This window comes from Carcharhinus amblyrhynchos, chromosome 22 (genome assembly GCF_965287045.1).
Source record: "Carcharhinus amblyrhynchos chromosome 22, sCarAmb.v2.hapA, whole genome shotgun sequence".
Classification (NCBI taxonomy): Eukaryota; Metazoa; Chordata; class Chondrichthyes; order Carcharhiniformes; family Carcharhinidae; genus Carcharhinus; species Carcharhinus amblyrhynchos.
This window is the reverse complement of record NC_137345.1, coordinates 8,574,843-8,590,754: the sequence shown is the minus strand read 5'-3', so window position 1 is coordinate 8,590,754 and position 15,912 is coordinate 8,574,843. Positions and strand designations below refer to the sequence as shown.

Below are 15,912 nucleotides of genomic sequence, written 5' to 3'. Positions count from 1 at the left end.
CAATTTCTGCACAGCTTGATGCCAATAATGGCAGTGAGATGATTGAGTCTGTTTTGAGAGCCCTGGTTGAAAGACAAATCTGGCCAAGGAGATTACTCAATCTTCAATAGATAAAAACTCTTGTATCCAACAGAACAGACTGGAAGAAAGCAAGTGCTGAGGTGGCACAATGATTGGCACTGCTACCTCACAGCGTCAGGGACCTGGGTCCGATTCTGGCCTTGGGTGGCTGTCTGCGTGCAGACTTTGCACTTTTTCCCTGTGTCTGTGCAGGATTTCTCAGGGTGCTCCAGTTGACAGAATCATAGAATCCCTACAGTGCAAAAGAGGCCATTTGGTCTGTCGCAACTCTATTAGAGTCTGCACTGACTCTCTGACAGAGTATCATACCCAGGTCCTCTCCCTTGCTCTGTAACCCCATACATTTCCCAGGGCCAATCCATCTAACCTGCACATCTTTAGACGGTGGGAGGAAACCGGAGCACTCAGAGGAAATCCAAAGCTCCATGGGTCATCGACACTCCAGGCACATCCAGAAACTAAGGAAACTGAGCACCATCAAAAAGGATAAAGCAATAAACATTGCTCAACACCAGAGAGGCAGACTAGATGGGCCAAATGGCCTCCTTCTGCACTGTAGAGATTCCGTGCTTAAGGCCCAGGCAACCGAAGGCAAGGCCACCAAAATTGCAGCAATTAATCCAGGGGCCAGAACTTGAGATGCACAGATATCTTGGAAGGATTGTGGAGATTACAGAGATAGAGAGGTCATAGCGGGATTTGAAAACAAAGATGAGAACTTGACTGGAACCGATGTAAAGTTTTCAAAGTTTACTTATTGGTGTCACAAGTAGACTTACATTAACACTGCAATGAAATTACTGTGAAAATCCCCGAGTCGCCACACTCCAGCACCTGTTTGGAACAATGAGGGAGAATTTAGCACGGCCAATTCACCTGACCAGCACATCTGTGGGAGGAAACTGGAGCAATCAGAGGAAACCCACACAGGCATGGTGAGAACTTGCAGACTCCACACAGACTGGCTGGATTTGAACCTGGGTCCCTGGCGTTGTGAGGCAGCAACACTGAGCCACCATATCGCCTTCACAAAAAGACCATGTACATTAATATAACACCAAAAGAGAAAATGCTGGAAAATCTCAGCAGGTCTGGCAGCATCTGTAAAGAGAGAAAAGAGCTAACGTGTTGAATACAGATGACCCTTTGTAAAAGCTCTGGCAAAGGGTCATCTGGACTCGAAACCTCAGCTCTTTTCTCTCCTTACAGATGCTGCCAGACCTGCTGAGGTTTTCCAGCATTTTCTCTTTCGGTTTCAGATTCCGGCATCCTCAATAATTTGCTTTTATACATTAATATAATGCCTTTCAATACCTCAGAATATCACAAAATGCTTTAGAACCAAGTAGTTTTTGAAGGGTAGCAACCGTTTCAATGTAGAAAATGAGGCAGTCAATTCGCACACAGCAAGCTCCCACAAACAGCAAGATGATAATCAGATAAACGGATCAAAGGTTTTTAAGTGTTGCTTGAAGGATAGATATTGTCAGGGCAATGGGTAAAACACCCTCTGTGTGTCACACAGGGGGCAGAATTTTCCTGTCCCATCTGCCACGGGGATCATAGCGGGCGGGACACGGATCATGCAAAGGTCTGTTGACCTCAAGCGGGGTTTTCTAGTCTTGGGGCAAGCGCGGCTGAAAAATCCCACCCAGGGTCAAAGGACCTCTTATGCCCACTTGGGGGTCTCTCAGTTTAACATTATCCCTGAATCACCATCACCTTTGGCAGAGCAGCAGTTTCTCAGTCTGGGAAACATTATCTCTAACCAACTGGTGTTTGTGCAAAGGTTTTCCGAGAAATCTGGTGGAGTTGCAAGTGTTGCATTCAGGCTCCCTGCACACCCAGTGGGATTTATAAACACGTTTAAATGAGTGGCTAGGAAAATGGAAGGGAAATAGAAAGCGGCAGATTGCGTGTCACACTCAAGTCAGCCAAGCTCACACCAATGGTCCATCTGTCTGACTACACTCCGGGTGCCAGCTCCATTTGTCCCCCTCCCAGCTGGTATAATTGCGACTCTGCGGGTCGCCAACGCTCGGGGCACTTCCAAAGAAGCAAAGAAACTAAGCTCCACCAAGGAGGACAAAATGATAAACACTGTCCAACACCAGAGAGGCAGACAAGAGATACTGAGGCTGGAGAATCTTTCTACTCACCGCAGCTCATCCCAGTCTGATGCTTACGAGAAATGAAGGCTGCTACAAACAGACAGAAGGGAGGGACAGGAGGACAGCACAATCTGTCTAATCTCCTCCTGGCAGAATAGGTTACTCAGAAAACAAATCTGCCCTTAGTCACGGAAAAGAAAAACAACCGTGTTGTAACACTGGTCGCTTATGAAAAACATCTGCTTACTTGAATTCCTTGCTTAGAATAACTAAGGCATGCCTCATCAGTGAGAGAGGCTGGAGCTGTGAATGGTACGATACTGAAACGTCAAAACATTCCTCCCGGGGATGTAAATGTTGCACAAATTCTGGGCGTGGAATTTTTCACTCATGTACCTGAGGTGTCGCTGCTATTCGCCCAAACCACTTTCTGGTTCAGAGTTTGCTTGTTTTTCTGTCCCCCTCTTTATAAATCTCAAGTCAGCAGCGCGCTGGCCTCAGACTCAGGATCCTGTGCTCAGTGAACCCACGCACCTTATCAGCACTCCCCAGCACCGAGGGGATGCTGCGCTCCCGGAGGTACCGTTATTTGGAGGAGACACGGCCCACATCTGCATTCCTGCTCCCTTGTGCAACTCGTCATAGAATCCCTAAAGCAGACCATTCAGCCCATCGAGTCTATACCAACTCTCCGACCGAGCGTCCAACCCAGATTCAATCCTCATAACACCACGTATTCACCCCGCTAATCCCCCTAACCTATACATCTTCTGATACTAAGAGGCAAATTAGCACGGCCAATCAACCTACCCTGCACGTCTTTGGTGTGTGGGAGGAAACTGGAGCACGCGGAGGAAAGCCCATGCAGACACAGAGAGAATGTGCAAACTCCCCCCAAGGCCGGAATTGAACCCGGGTCCCTGTGAGGCAGCAAAGCTAACCACTGTGCCACCCAGGCATTAGAGGAGATGGTGGTGTAGAGGTAATGTCACTGGATGAATAATCCTGGGGCTCATGCTAATATTCTGAAGACTCGAGTTCAAATCTTGCCACGGCAGCTGGTGGAATTTAAGCCCACTTAGGGAATATAAATTTAGACTTGGTACCGATGATCATAAAATCATTGCTGATAGTTGGAAAAATCTACCTGGCTTGTTACTGTTCTTTAGGGAAGGAAATTGACCATCCTTACCCTGTCTGGCCTACAGGTGGCTCCAGACCCACAGCAATTTTTAACTTGCCTTCTGAGGTGGCCCAGCGAGCCACTCAGTTCAAGGGGCAATTAGGGATAGGCAATGAGTATTGACCTTGCCCAATGACACCCACATTCCAGGAAAGAATGTTTCTAAAACTCCCTCCACCCACAATTTTCTCCGCCCTCCAATCAGGGGCACATTCCTTTCTCTGAACTGAAGTATTGGGCGTTGCTGACGCCCTTATTGTGAGGCCGGACAGCCAAGTTATTGACATAACTATTGAGAGAGCCGCACTGCAAATATTAAAGTAGGGTCAAGGGATTACTGGCGTCAACTTGAAAAGCACACTGTGACACGACGGGCGGGATTTTACAGCCTCGCTCGTCTCGAAACCGTAAGAGACCGCCCTCGAGGTGGACGGACGTCTCCGTTGCCCGCCCCTCGCCCGATTCTGTGGGCGATAAAATTCCAGCAAATGTCTTGCAGTCCAGACATCAAACCGAGGGTCCCAGCTGCCCTCTCAGATGGACGTAAAAGATGTGCATTTCGAAGATGAGCAGAGGGGTGTCCCCGGACGGGAAGCATCCGAGAAAGGTGCCAGAATGTCGGAAGGAAATCATTCCAAATTAACATCCAGACTCCATGATCCTCAATGAGAAATGACAAAGTCTGTGCTCGGGGCCAATTTCAAAAGATAAATATTTAGCCTTCTTCACAGGACGCTATTGGATTAAAGCAGGGTCGTGGCAAGGTCGTCAGTACAAATCTGCACCAGAAGAAGAGAAGGCGTTTTTTTTTTGCAGAGGATCCTTCACTCGGCTCTCGGTTTTAATCCCCACGTTGACCCACGGAGAAAGAGAAACGGTTCCCCAAGGGACAAAAAAAAAATCAGCTAAAGGATAGGGCTGAGCTCAAAGGGTCCTGATGGTAACAGAAATAAAAATAGATGGAGGGAGCCTTAAGTCAAGAATCTTGGGTTAGAGTTGGCTCCATGAGGAAAGTTTCCTCCGGGTGCTCCAGTTTCCTCCCACAGTCCAGAAACGTGCGGGTTAGGTTGATTGGCCGTGCTAAAATTGCCCCTTAGTGTCCTGAGATGTTTCAGTTAGAGGGGTTAGTGGGTAAAATATGTAGGGGTATGGGGGTAGGGCCTGGGTGGGATTGTGGTCGGCGCAGGCTCGATGGGCCAAATGGCTTCTTTCTGTACTGTAGGATTTCTAAGTCTAAGAAAATCAGAGGGCACAGAATGTCAGAGACAATGGCCGCGATTCTCCCACCACGACCCGCAACTTTTCTGGTGGGTCGAGGTGAAAGATGCGCACCGTTGGCCTTGTACCGGGATTCACACACGCGCCAGGAACATGTGCATCTCCCAAGCTGGTGAACAGTCGCCGCTCAGACCACTCTGGAAACTGGCGGGAAGGCAGGTAAGTAATTTGTATCTGTTTTAAATGTGTTTTAGATATGTTTAGCAGTTCATTATCGAGAACTTTCAGGTCCCGACTGAATCTCCCACTCTGCCAGGAGTACTTCATTCTGGCGGGTTCAGATTAGCTCCCCACATTCGGGAAACTAGAGAGAGACCCCGCTGGAATAAAGGGGGGAGGGGGGACAATCGTGGCCCTCCAGGGGGTTGGGCAGTGGGGAGGGGGACTGCCTCCTGGGCATGGGCACCCTGGCAGTGCCAGCCTATGCCCGCTGGCATTGCCCATGCCCAGGGGACACCTTGCACTGCCCATTGGGGATTGGGAAGTGGGTGGGGCCCAGGGGCGATTAGTGAGGGGGGGGGGGTGCCTCTGCTACTCTGCATGGCAATTGGTCTGGGCTGGAGGGATGGCAGCAATTGGGGTGTGTCTGCCAGGGCATGGGTGTTCCTACCCCCCCCAAACAGGGATGGGTCATGGTGGGGGGGGGGGGGGGGGGGGGGGGAGTCTGCTGGGAATGAGGGGGATAGGGGATCACCACTGCTGGGGGCGGTAAGCTGGACATCAGGGCTTTCTGGGGCGGGAGGGGGTCAGGGATTGTTGTGGGGACTGCGATTGGGCCGTGGGAAGGATGGGGGGGGCTGGAGGGGCAGCACTGCAGGGGTCCCGGGCTGGCCAGCAAATGGGGAGACTGACAGATCGGGGCCACTGCGCACGTGCAGAGTTCCAGAACTGTCAGATTCTGGCGCGAATAGGCACCACCTCCCCTGGTTTTTAATGAGATTCATGAGTGGGACCTCCGCAGTGTACAGAGTGCGGAGATTCAGGTCTGAATCTGCACTGATCTAGAACAGTTTTCCCACCAATTCAGCACTTTTGGGAGAATCACTCCCAATATTTGGGAGAAACTAGACAAATAGTATTTGGGGTGCAAGGAGTCTCTCACTTCTCTATCCTGTTCATAGAATCCTTACAGTGCAGAAGGAGTCCAATCAGTCCATCGAGCCGAAACCAACCACAATCCTATCCCCATAACTCCACATATCTACCCTGCTAATCCCCCTGACACTGAGAGACAATTTATCATGGCCAATCCACCTAATTCGCACATCTTTGCAATGTGGAAGGAAACCGGAGCACCTGGACGAAATCCACGTGGACACAGGGAGAGCAGACAGTGACCCAAGCTCATAAACTGTCCATCCTTACACGCTGTGGCCTCGAGCTGAGTTGGGTCCCACATCATTGTGGTTGGCTCATAGCTGCCTCGCAACAGAAGGCTCATAACTGCCTTACTTAACGACAACCGGGGATGAGCAATGATGTCTTTGCCAGAAACGCCACAAGCTAAGGACCTTTTCTTTTCTAATTTGCACTCTCACTCCAATATTAGATCTCATTTGGCTGTTTGTATGTGGGTGAGAGAGAGAGGTGTTGGAATGTTACCACCCTGCCTGCCGAGGGAATCGGGAGCGGGCAAGGGGCAGACTGTGGAAAGCTCTGTTGACCTCGGGCGGGATTTCATGGTTTCAGGATGAGCAAGGCCATAAAATCCTGCCCAGAGTGCATGTGAGCAAGTGTGTGAGTGTGAATGTGTTTGCGCACAAGTGTGTATATAGGTATGCGTGTACATGCAAGACTGAGTATGTGTGTATGCAATTGCAAGACAGTGTGCATATTTCTGTATATGTGTTTCTGTGTGTATGTGTGTGTGTATGCATGTGTGAAAGAGTGAGTATTTGTGTATATATGTGTGTGTGTGTAGGTATGATTGTGTGTGCATGTGTCCATATATGAGTGTGTGTGTGTGTGTTTGTATGTGTGTGTGTGCATATGAGTGTGTGTGGGGTGTGAGTGAGAGGTTGTGAGACATTGTGTGTGAATGTGAGCAAATGAGTGAGAGTATGTGTGTGTGTGCATGCATATGAGCATGTCAGTGTGTATGAGTATGTGTGTGTGTGTGCATATGTGTGGGTATATGAACATGTGTATATATAGAGTGTGTGTGTGGGTGTGAGTGTGTATGTGTGGGTATATGAGAGTGTGTGTGAATATGAGTACGTGTGTGTGTGTGTACGTGTGAGTATGAGTGTGTGTATGCGATATATATGTATGTGTGTGTATATGAGTTTGTGTGTCTGTTATATATGAGTGTGTGTGTGTATATGAGTGTGTGTGTATGTGTGTGTGTGTGTGTGTGGCTATAAGTGTGTGTGGGTGTACACGAGTGTGTATGTGTGGGTCTGAGTGTGTGTGTGTGTATGCAATTGCACAGTGTGCATATTTGTGTGTGTGTGTGTGTGTGTGTGTGTGTGTGTGTATGCATGTGTGAGACTGTGTATTTGTGTGTGAGAGAATGTGCATGTTTGTATATATATGTGTGAATGTGAGCAAATGAGTGAGAACGTGTGTGTGCGTCTATACATGAGTGTCTGTGTGTGTGTGTGTGTACACAAGCTTGAATTATACAGTCTTCAAATACAAGGGAAGAAGATTAAAAACACTTTAATTTGCATTGAAACCCAATGTCAGTACTGAAAGTTCCTCACTGTAAACGACCCTTTTATACTCCTCCTTCACTAACTTCCTGGAATGTACAAAAGACTGGATTTCAATGACCCTGCTCGCAAAAAGATCTTTGGCCCGATCAGTGATTGGAGCCACATGGAGGACGCCACACTCAGACCCTAACGAAGCAGCGAGTCACTATAATGCCAGTGAACGAGCGGAGAGAAAGCTCTAAGGTTGCAGCTGGTTTCCCCACCAGACTCTGTGGCATTATCCAGAACCAAAATCCAAAGGAAGAAAACTCCTAATTAACTGGCTGGTGTCTTGACAAACTGACCGCACCTCTCTAATCTAAGGGCAGGGGGCTTTATTTTTAGCTTGTCGCCTCCACAATAAGAATCAGTACACAGTTCCAGCTCAAACTTACAATCTGATCAAATGCAGAATATCGGAGGGGGGCAGGAATTTTGAGATCCACAGTAATTTCAAGAGACCTTTTTAGCACAAGTCTCAGAGTGATGCTTTCATTAATGTTACTGCACTTATTACATCTCACTGAGTTTAAATCAAAGCTCACTTCAGTCTTTTCCCACTTCCATTCCACAGTGGGATGAGCTGTGAAAAGTGTATGGTGTTACAGAAATAGAGCAGCGGAGAGGGCCTGGGCCTCACCAAGGCCCTCAATAACTGCAACAACTCTGATTTCCTTCTCATTTTCACCAATTTCCATAATTATTCTGAATGAAAGCGGCCTGATCAAGGAAATCCTGGGAACGCCATCCAGGTTTTCCTTCAAATCTGAATCGAACTTTTACTTCCAGCCCCTCATCGCCATCACTGAGTCACACTCTTGAGCAAAGTGATGGGATGGAAGGAACAGCACAAGGACTAGCCGAGTTTCAAACGCATCAACCAGCAGCCCACCACCACCTTGTCTGAACGAGGAGGAATGGGCAATAAATGCTCGCAACACCCCTCATTCCAAGAACCAATTTTTAGAAGCTTGTGCACTCCATCTCCTATCTGCACCCAACGCAAATTCTGAGTTCTGGCCAGTTAAGGATAAGGAACTCATTGCAGTAAATAAAAACTTTGCTTGCTTTGACCACTGCAAACTCCGGTTGCTCAAGGCAATGCTGATATCATCGACTCTTTTTGATGCTTATCCAGCTTCGAGAGAAATTTTCAAAGAGATATCACCGCAAGAAAAAAAACCTTGTTTTGTAAGCACACAGATAGATAGAAGGTCCTTGGCTGCAATCAGTAGTCCCTGCTCTGTTGAGGTCCCATTACTGTGAACATATCAATCACCTCGACATCATTACGAGATGGGATGCCTGCCAGGATTTCCTCGATCAAGCCTCTTTCGTTCAGAATAATTATGGAAATCGGTGAAAATGAGAAGGAAGTCAGAGTTGTTACAATTATTGAGGGCCTTGGTGAGGCCGCAGCTAGAATATTGTGTGTAGTTTTGGTCTCCTTTTCTGAGGAAGGATGTTCTTGCTCCAAGGCAGTGCAACAAAGGTTTACCAGGCTGATTCCGGGGACTGATGTACGAGGAGAGATTGACTAGGTTAGGATTGCTTTCGCTGGAGTTCAGATGAATGGTGGGGGGGGGGGATCACATTTAGACTGATAAAATTCCAATAGGACTAGACAGGGTGGATGCAGGGAGGATGTTCCTGGTGGTAGGGGAAATCCAGAACCAGGGGTATAGCTGAGGATTCGGGGTAGACCATTTAGGATGGAGATCTGGAAACATTTCTTCACCCAAAGAGTGGTGAGCCTGTGGAATTCATTACCACAGGAAGTAGCTGATGCCAAAATACTGAAGAGGTGGCTAGTTAACGCACTCGGGATCAAAGGTTATGGGGAGAAAGTAGGATTAGGCTATTGAGTTGGACGATCAGCCATGACCGTAACGAATGGTGGTGCAGGCTCGAAGGGCCAAATGGCCTTCTCCTACTCCTATCTTCTATGTTTCTATGAGAGACAGCGAACGTACACCACACCCATCAACCTAACACTAATCTATCTTTCTGCTTCTCAGATGTTGACCACTCCACCATGAACACCTGGGATTTTCAGTGGAGACCGGCTTTTTCCATCATCCAGCTATCATTCTAACTTTAGGTTGTTTTTTTTCCCTCTCCATTCTAACCTCAGCTCCGTTAGAAACTATGTGACTGGCCCTTATCCTGAAGGCTGTTTGTTTTACATTGGGCAAGCTCTCAAAACAGCTGTGTGTTGTAATCTTGACAGAAGTTCGGGATCCGATTAATCGCCTCAAGATGCAATCCAAATCTGCCTTTCTACTGAGTCTGCAGTTTCAACACAATCTAGGAAGCAGTGCCAGGGAGCCAGACCAGCCAAGAAAGGCTCCATAAACTCTGGTCAGCAAACAACAACCCCCTTCTCTGTTACATTAGCTGGAGCTACCACTCAATCCCTTATCAAATCCCAAAACCATTCTTGCGAAACTGAGCAGGGGAGTGAGTTCCTTTCTGGTTTCCCGATTAAAATTTATCCCTCAACCTTCACCATTCATAATCATTCATGTAAGATTCTGAGAGGATTAGACAGGGTAGATTCACAAAGAATGTTCCCAATGGTGGGGGGAGTCCAGAACTAGAATCTACAGTGCAGAAGGAGGCCATTTGGCCCATCGAGCCTGTGCCGACTACCCAGGTCCCATCCCCATAACCCCACGTACTTACCCTCCTAATCCCCCTGACACTAAGGGGCAATTTAGCAAGATCAATCAAGCTAACTCGCGCATCTTTGGGAAGAGATGTGGGAGGAAACCGGAGTGTCCGGAGGAAGCCCGAGCAGACATGAGGAGAATGTGCAAATTTCACCCAGCCAGTCACCCGAGGCCAGAATTGAACTCGGGTCCCTGGCACTGTGAGGCAGCAGTGCTCATCACTGTGCCACCGTGCTGGGTAATAGTTTGAGGATATGGGGTAATCGTTTTAGGACAGAGGTGAGGAAAAATTTCTTCACCCGAAGGGTGGTGAATGTATGAAATTCACTACCACAGAATGTAGTTGAGGCCAAAACGTTGTGCGATTTCAAGAAGAAATTAGATATAGCTCTTGGGGCTAAAAGGGTAAGTTTTAAGTTTATTTATTAGTATCACAAGTAGACTTACATTAACACTGCAATGAAGTTACTGGAAAAATCTCCTAGTTGTCACACTCTGGGGCCTATTTGAATACACATACCCGTGCCAACCTGGCGGTGCCAACCTGTGGGGGTCCCAGTGGGGGCGTCATGGGGAAGTGAGGGTGGGTGATTCATTTAGATTTGGTTGTGGGCTGGGAGCGGACAGAGGAGTGGGGGATGTTGGCATTGAAACGCGCGTCCCCTGATGGCAGAGTGTTGTAAGATCTGGAGAGGAACGGTCTCCTCGCTGGAAATAACACTCTGCCATTTTTTTGGTAAGATTTCCCCCATTAACTCTGTTTCTCTCTCCACAGATGCTGCCTAACCTACTGAGTATTTCCAGCACTTTTTAAGTTTATGCCAGCGTCCTCCCCATCTGAAGCAGAGCAATACATAGGGACAGACGCAAGTTATTTACCCCTTCGAGCCTGTTTCACCATTTAGTAAGATCATAGCTGATCTGCGGTCTAACCCCATATACTGTCTGCTACACCATATCCCTTAATACCTTGGGTTAACAGGAATGACCATGGGTTCAAGCCTTACAGCACGAGGATGGGAGTAGGAAAATAATGAAGTCTTGCTGCAGTTAGGGCGGCGCAGTAGCACAATGGTTAGCATAGCTGCCTCACAGCACCAGGGACCCGGGTTCAATTCCGGCCTCAGGTCACTGTCTGTATGTAGTTTGCATGTCCTCCCCATGTCTGCATGGGTTTCCTCCAGGTGCTCAGGTTTCCTCCCGCACTCCAAAGATGTCTGGGTTAGGTCGATTGGCCATGATAAATTGCCCGTTGGTGTCAGGGGGGGTTAACAGGGTAAATATGTGAGGTTACAAAGGTAGGGCCTGGGTGGGATTGTGGTCAGTGCAGGCTTGATGGGCTGAATGGCCTCCTTTTGTGCCTGTAGGGATTCTATGAGTTGTAGCCCAAGATCGGTCTTGATTGGACTGCATGGCGGAGTAGGCTTGCTGGAATGTGTAGTCCACTCACACTCCTAATTGTTGTGTTCTTGGGCTCCGATAACTTCAACGCTACACTGAGGCTGTGCCAGATTCTTGGAGTGTTACTCTTGGGATGAGATGTTCAACCAAAAGATCTTTCCGCTGTCCAACTTGGCCACTGGAAGAGAGGCAGCTGATGATCTGGATCTTGCTATGGAGGGTGGTGGTGGAAGTGGACACTATCAATCAAATCAAAAGGAAACAGGATGGGCTTTTGGGAGAAGCCAGCAGGAATCTGGGGTGGAGCAGGGGAGTAGGACTGAATGAACTGCTCTACAGAGACCTCAGTCTCTGCTACCAATATCATCATCAGTGTTTCTCCTGGAGCCTTAGCCAACCCCACCATCTCTTCCTTTTCTGTGGGGCAAGGGCCTGCCAAGCTTGCCCACTTCCTGGTGAGAGCATAAAACCCCTACAGTGCAAAAAGAGGCCTTGTGGCCCATCAAACCTGCACCGGCCACAATCCCACTCTGGCCTATCCCTTTAACTCAACGTATTTACCCTGCTAAACCCTTTGACGCTAATGGCAATTTAGAATGGCCACCCACCTAACCCACACATCTTTGGACTGTGAGACGAAGCTGGAGGAAACCCATGCAGACACGGGGAGAACTTACAGACTCCATACAGACAGTGACCCAAGCCGGGAGTTGAACCTGGGCCCCTGAAGCTGTGAGGCAGCAGTGCTGACCACGGCACCGCTGTGCTGCATCCAAAAGCAAAAAGCAATTCTTGCACGTGGCACGCACTTAGATTTGTTCCAGACAATGATAAGTTGCTATATAAATGCACACAAGCTCTTTCATTCATTGGGCGGCACAGTGGCAAGTGGTTAGCACTGTTGCTTCACTGCGCAAGGGATCATGTTCGATTCCTGGCCTCGGGTCACTGTCTGTGAGAAGTTTGCACATTCTCCCCATGTCTGCGTGGGTTTCCTCTGGGTGCTCCGGTTTCCTCCCACAGTCCAAAGATGCATGGGTTAGGTGGATTGGCAATGCTAAATTATCCCTTAGTGTCAGGGGGAACTAGCTAGGGTAAATACCTGGGGTTATGGGGATGGGGCTTGGGTGGGATCATGGTTGGTGCAGACTCGATGGGCTGAATGGTCTCCTTCTGCACTGCAGGGATTCTATGATTCAGGTTCAGAGAAGTGAAGCTGCACTTGCTTGAGCAGGCCACTGGGTGGCACTCGAAGGCTAACTTGAAACTGGAAGCAGGCAAAATAAGATTACTTCTCGACTAACTAGGTGAGGTTTTTCAAAACTTTCAAGGCACGTTATTGTGCATAAAAGCCCGCATTCCATACACAGCACAACACTTTCAGTGCGAGCTTGCAAGTTGAACAGCAGGAGGCCACTGGCCCACTGAACCTGTGCATATTCTTTGAAGGAATTAGTCCTACTCTCCCTAATTCTCCTCAGATTCTTTCCCTTCCCAATTCCCTTTTGAAAGTTCTTGCAGAATCCGCTTCTGCCGCGCTCTGGATCATATCAGCTGATTTAATCACCCTTCCCTGTGCGTTTTGCTGCCTCACATTTGCAGAACATTGAGGGAAGCGTCGCCTCCCCGTGTGTCCACGTTTGTTGAGACTTTCTTCTCCCAACCCAACGTTACACACTGATGTGATTAAGTGGAATATACAAACAGCTGGAAATGGAATTTGAAATCTTTAACCACAACAGGACGAACCACAGGAGGGTCTGTGCCGGACAACTTCAATCAGGTCACTGAGTACAAAACAAGATCCAGCAACGTCCTCAGAATATAAAACACTTGTGAAGAGCTTCGCCCCACCCTGCGCGAGGGTCACCCTGCCTCCTCGCTACCCACCCGCCCACATCACACTGATATGAAACCAAGATCACCGAGATGACAGTTCAGTGGTGTGATGTCCCTGGGACAGGAACATGTATAAATCCAGCCAAGAGGCATTTAGATTCAGAACTGCATGAACTATTGACATGTATCCTTTATTATCCCTTCCCAGCAGGCTCCCTCTGCTGGTACAAGTGTGTGTGGTAACCTCGAGGGGACAAAATTACGGCACAACTTTCAATACACTACGTGTGGTGACAATCAGAGGATCCGGATTGAACAGAGATGGTGAACACAGTTTGTATCATCAGCCAGCCTCAAGTGAAATCTCTTATTGAAAACTTCCTGCTGCTGCGGAAAAGCAGCCACCATAAAATCAAGGACCCCACACATCCCGGGCATTCTCTCTTCCATTTCCTTCCATCGGGAAAAAGTCTGAGGACACGTACTAACCGATAGCTTCTTCTCTGCTGCCATCCTTTTGAATGGACCTACCTTATGCTAAATTGATCTTTCTCTACACCCTAGCTATGACTGCACCGTGCGTTCTTTCCATTCCCACTACCTTGCATACTGTCCAAAAGATATGCTGATCAGGTGCATTGGCCAGACCAAATTCTCCCTCAGTGTACCCGAACAGGCGCCAGACTGTGGCAACTAGGGGATTTTCACAGTAACTTCATCGCAGTATTAACGTAAGCCTATTTGTGACACTAATAAATAAACTTTAAACTTTATGAATAGTATGCTTTGTCAGTATAGTGTGCAAAAAACAATATTTTTCACTGTATCCTAATACATGTGGTAATATTAAAATTAAATCAAATCAAAATCGCTTTGGGAGATATTTTCATCTTTTTAACATCTGATGACATAGGATATATAGCTCAGAAACTGACCATTCAGCCTAAACAGCCAATGCTGGCCTTTATACTCAACTCGAGCCTCCTCCCACCTCTCCTTAGAACCATAGAACCTTAGAACATTACAGCACAGAAACAGACCTTTTGGCCCTTCTTGGCTGTGTCGAACCATTTTTCTGCCTAGTCCCACTGACCTGCACTTGGACCATATCCCTCCACACCCCTCTCATCTCATACCTGTCCAAGTTTTTCTTAAATGTTAAAAGTGAGTCCGCATTTACCACTTCATCTGGCAGCTCATTCCACACTCCCACCACACTCTGTGTGAAGAAGCCCCCCCCTCTAATATTCCCTTTAAACTTTTCCCCCTTCATCCTTAACCAAAGTCGTCTAGTTTTTTTCTCCCCTAGCCTCAGTGGAAAAAGCCTGCTTGCATTCACTCCATCTATTTCCATCATAATTTTATACACCTCTATCAAATCTCCCTCATTCTTCTACATTCCAGGGAATAAAGTCCTAACCTATTCAACCTTTCTCTGTAACTCAGTTTCTCAAGTCCCTTGTTTAATCCACCATTGTAACCATCTGTTTGCTTCCAGTATGAAGTTCTTGGGACTCCTAATTTTTCTAGTTTCCCCTTAAAGATACCTATAATCGTCACTTCAACCACTTCCTGTGGCAATGGGTTTCAAGTTCTTCCTACACGTTGGGTAAAGAAGTTTCTTACCCAATGAATTCCGCATTGGATTTCTTTTTGACTATTTCATGTTGGTGATCTGCAGTTCTGCTCTTACTCACAAAAGGAAATATTCTCTCTGTATCCACTCCATCTAAACCTTTCAGAATTTTACACACCTCTGTAAGGACACTGCTCTGCCTTGATTTCCCAAGGAATCAGAGTCCCATCCAGTTAATCTGTTTCTCATATGCCCACCCAAAATATTCATAGAATAGATCATGGACTCCTACAGTGCAGAAGGAGGCCATTCGGCCCACTGAGTCCACACCGACCACAATCCCACCCAGCCCAATCCCCATACGCTTACCCTAGCTAGTCCTCCTGACACTAAGGGGCAATTTAGCACAGCCAATTCACTTAACCTGCACATCTTTCAGACTGTGGGAGGAAACCAGATGAAACCCACGCAGACACGGGGAGAATGTGCAAACTCTGCACAGACAGTGACCCAAGCCGGGAATCGAATCCTTTTCCTTGGCGCTGTGAGGCAGCAGTGCTAACCACTGTGCCACCATGCTGTCCCTGGGATACTCCTGGGACCATCCTTGTAAATCTTCTCTGCACGCTCGCCATTGCCTCCATATTCTTTGTATGATACGGCAATCACAAACTTCACTATTTTTCAATTGTATTTCTTCAGAAATAAACATATTTCTTGGCCAGTTTCTTTTCAATGGCTTTGCTGACCTGTGGTACAACTTCTGTGGCGATCAGTTTATGTGTAGCCCGAGATCCCTTTATTCCATTGAATTCCTACAGTGATGAAGAGGCCATTCGATCTATCGATCTGCACGCACTCTCCGAAAGAACATCCCACCCAGGCCTTCCCCTCTGCCCTATCACCATAACCCCACATATTTAGTATGGCCAATCCACCTAGCCTGTGTATTTTTGGACTGTGGGAAGAAACCAGAACACCCGGAGGAAACCCACGCAGATACGGGGAGAATGTGCAAACTCCACACAGACAGTGACCCAAGACTGGAATTAAATCCGGGCCCATGGCGCTGTGA

The 15,912-nt window shown here is 47.7% G+C and overlaps 1 protein-coding gene across 15 annotated transcripts in view; it reads right to left on the bottom strand.

Annotated features, from left to right (window-relative positions):
* The window catches only part of plekha6 (pleckstrin homology domain containing, family A member 6), a 331,150-nt gene that overhangs the window by 171,270 nt on the left and 143,968 nt on the right, over positions 1-15,912 (bottom strand). The window contains exon 1 of one of the 15 annotated variants that reach the window (XM_080209816.1): positions 2,241-2,401. The exons of the other annotated variants lie outside the window; for them this stretch is intronic. The gene's annotated coding sequence lies outside the window, so the exon portion shown is untranslated. Of the gene's footprint in view, positions 1-2,240; positions 2,402-15,912 lie in introns of those variants that run through there. 15 annotated transcript variants of the gene reach the window in all.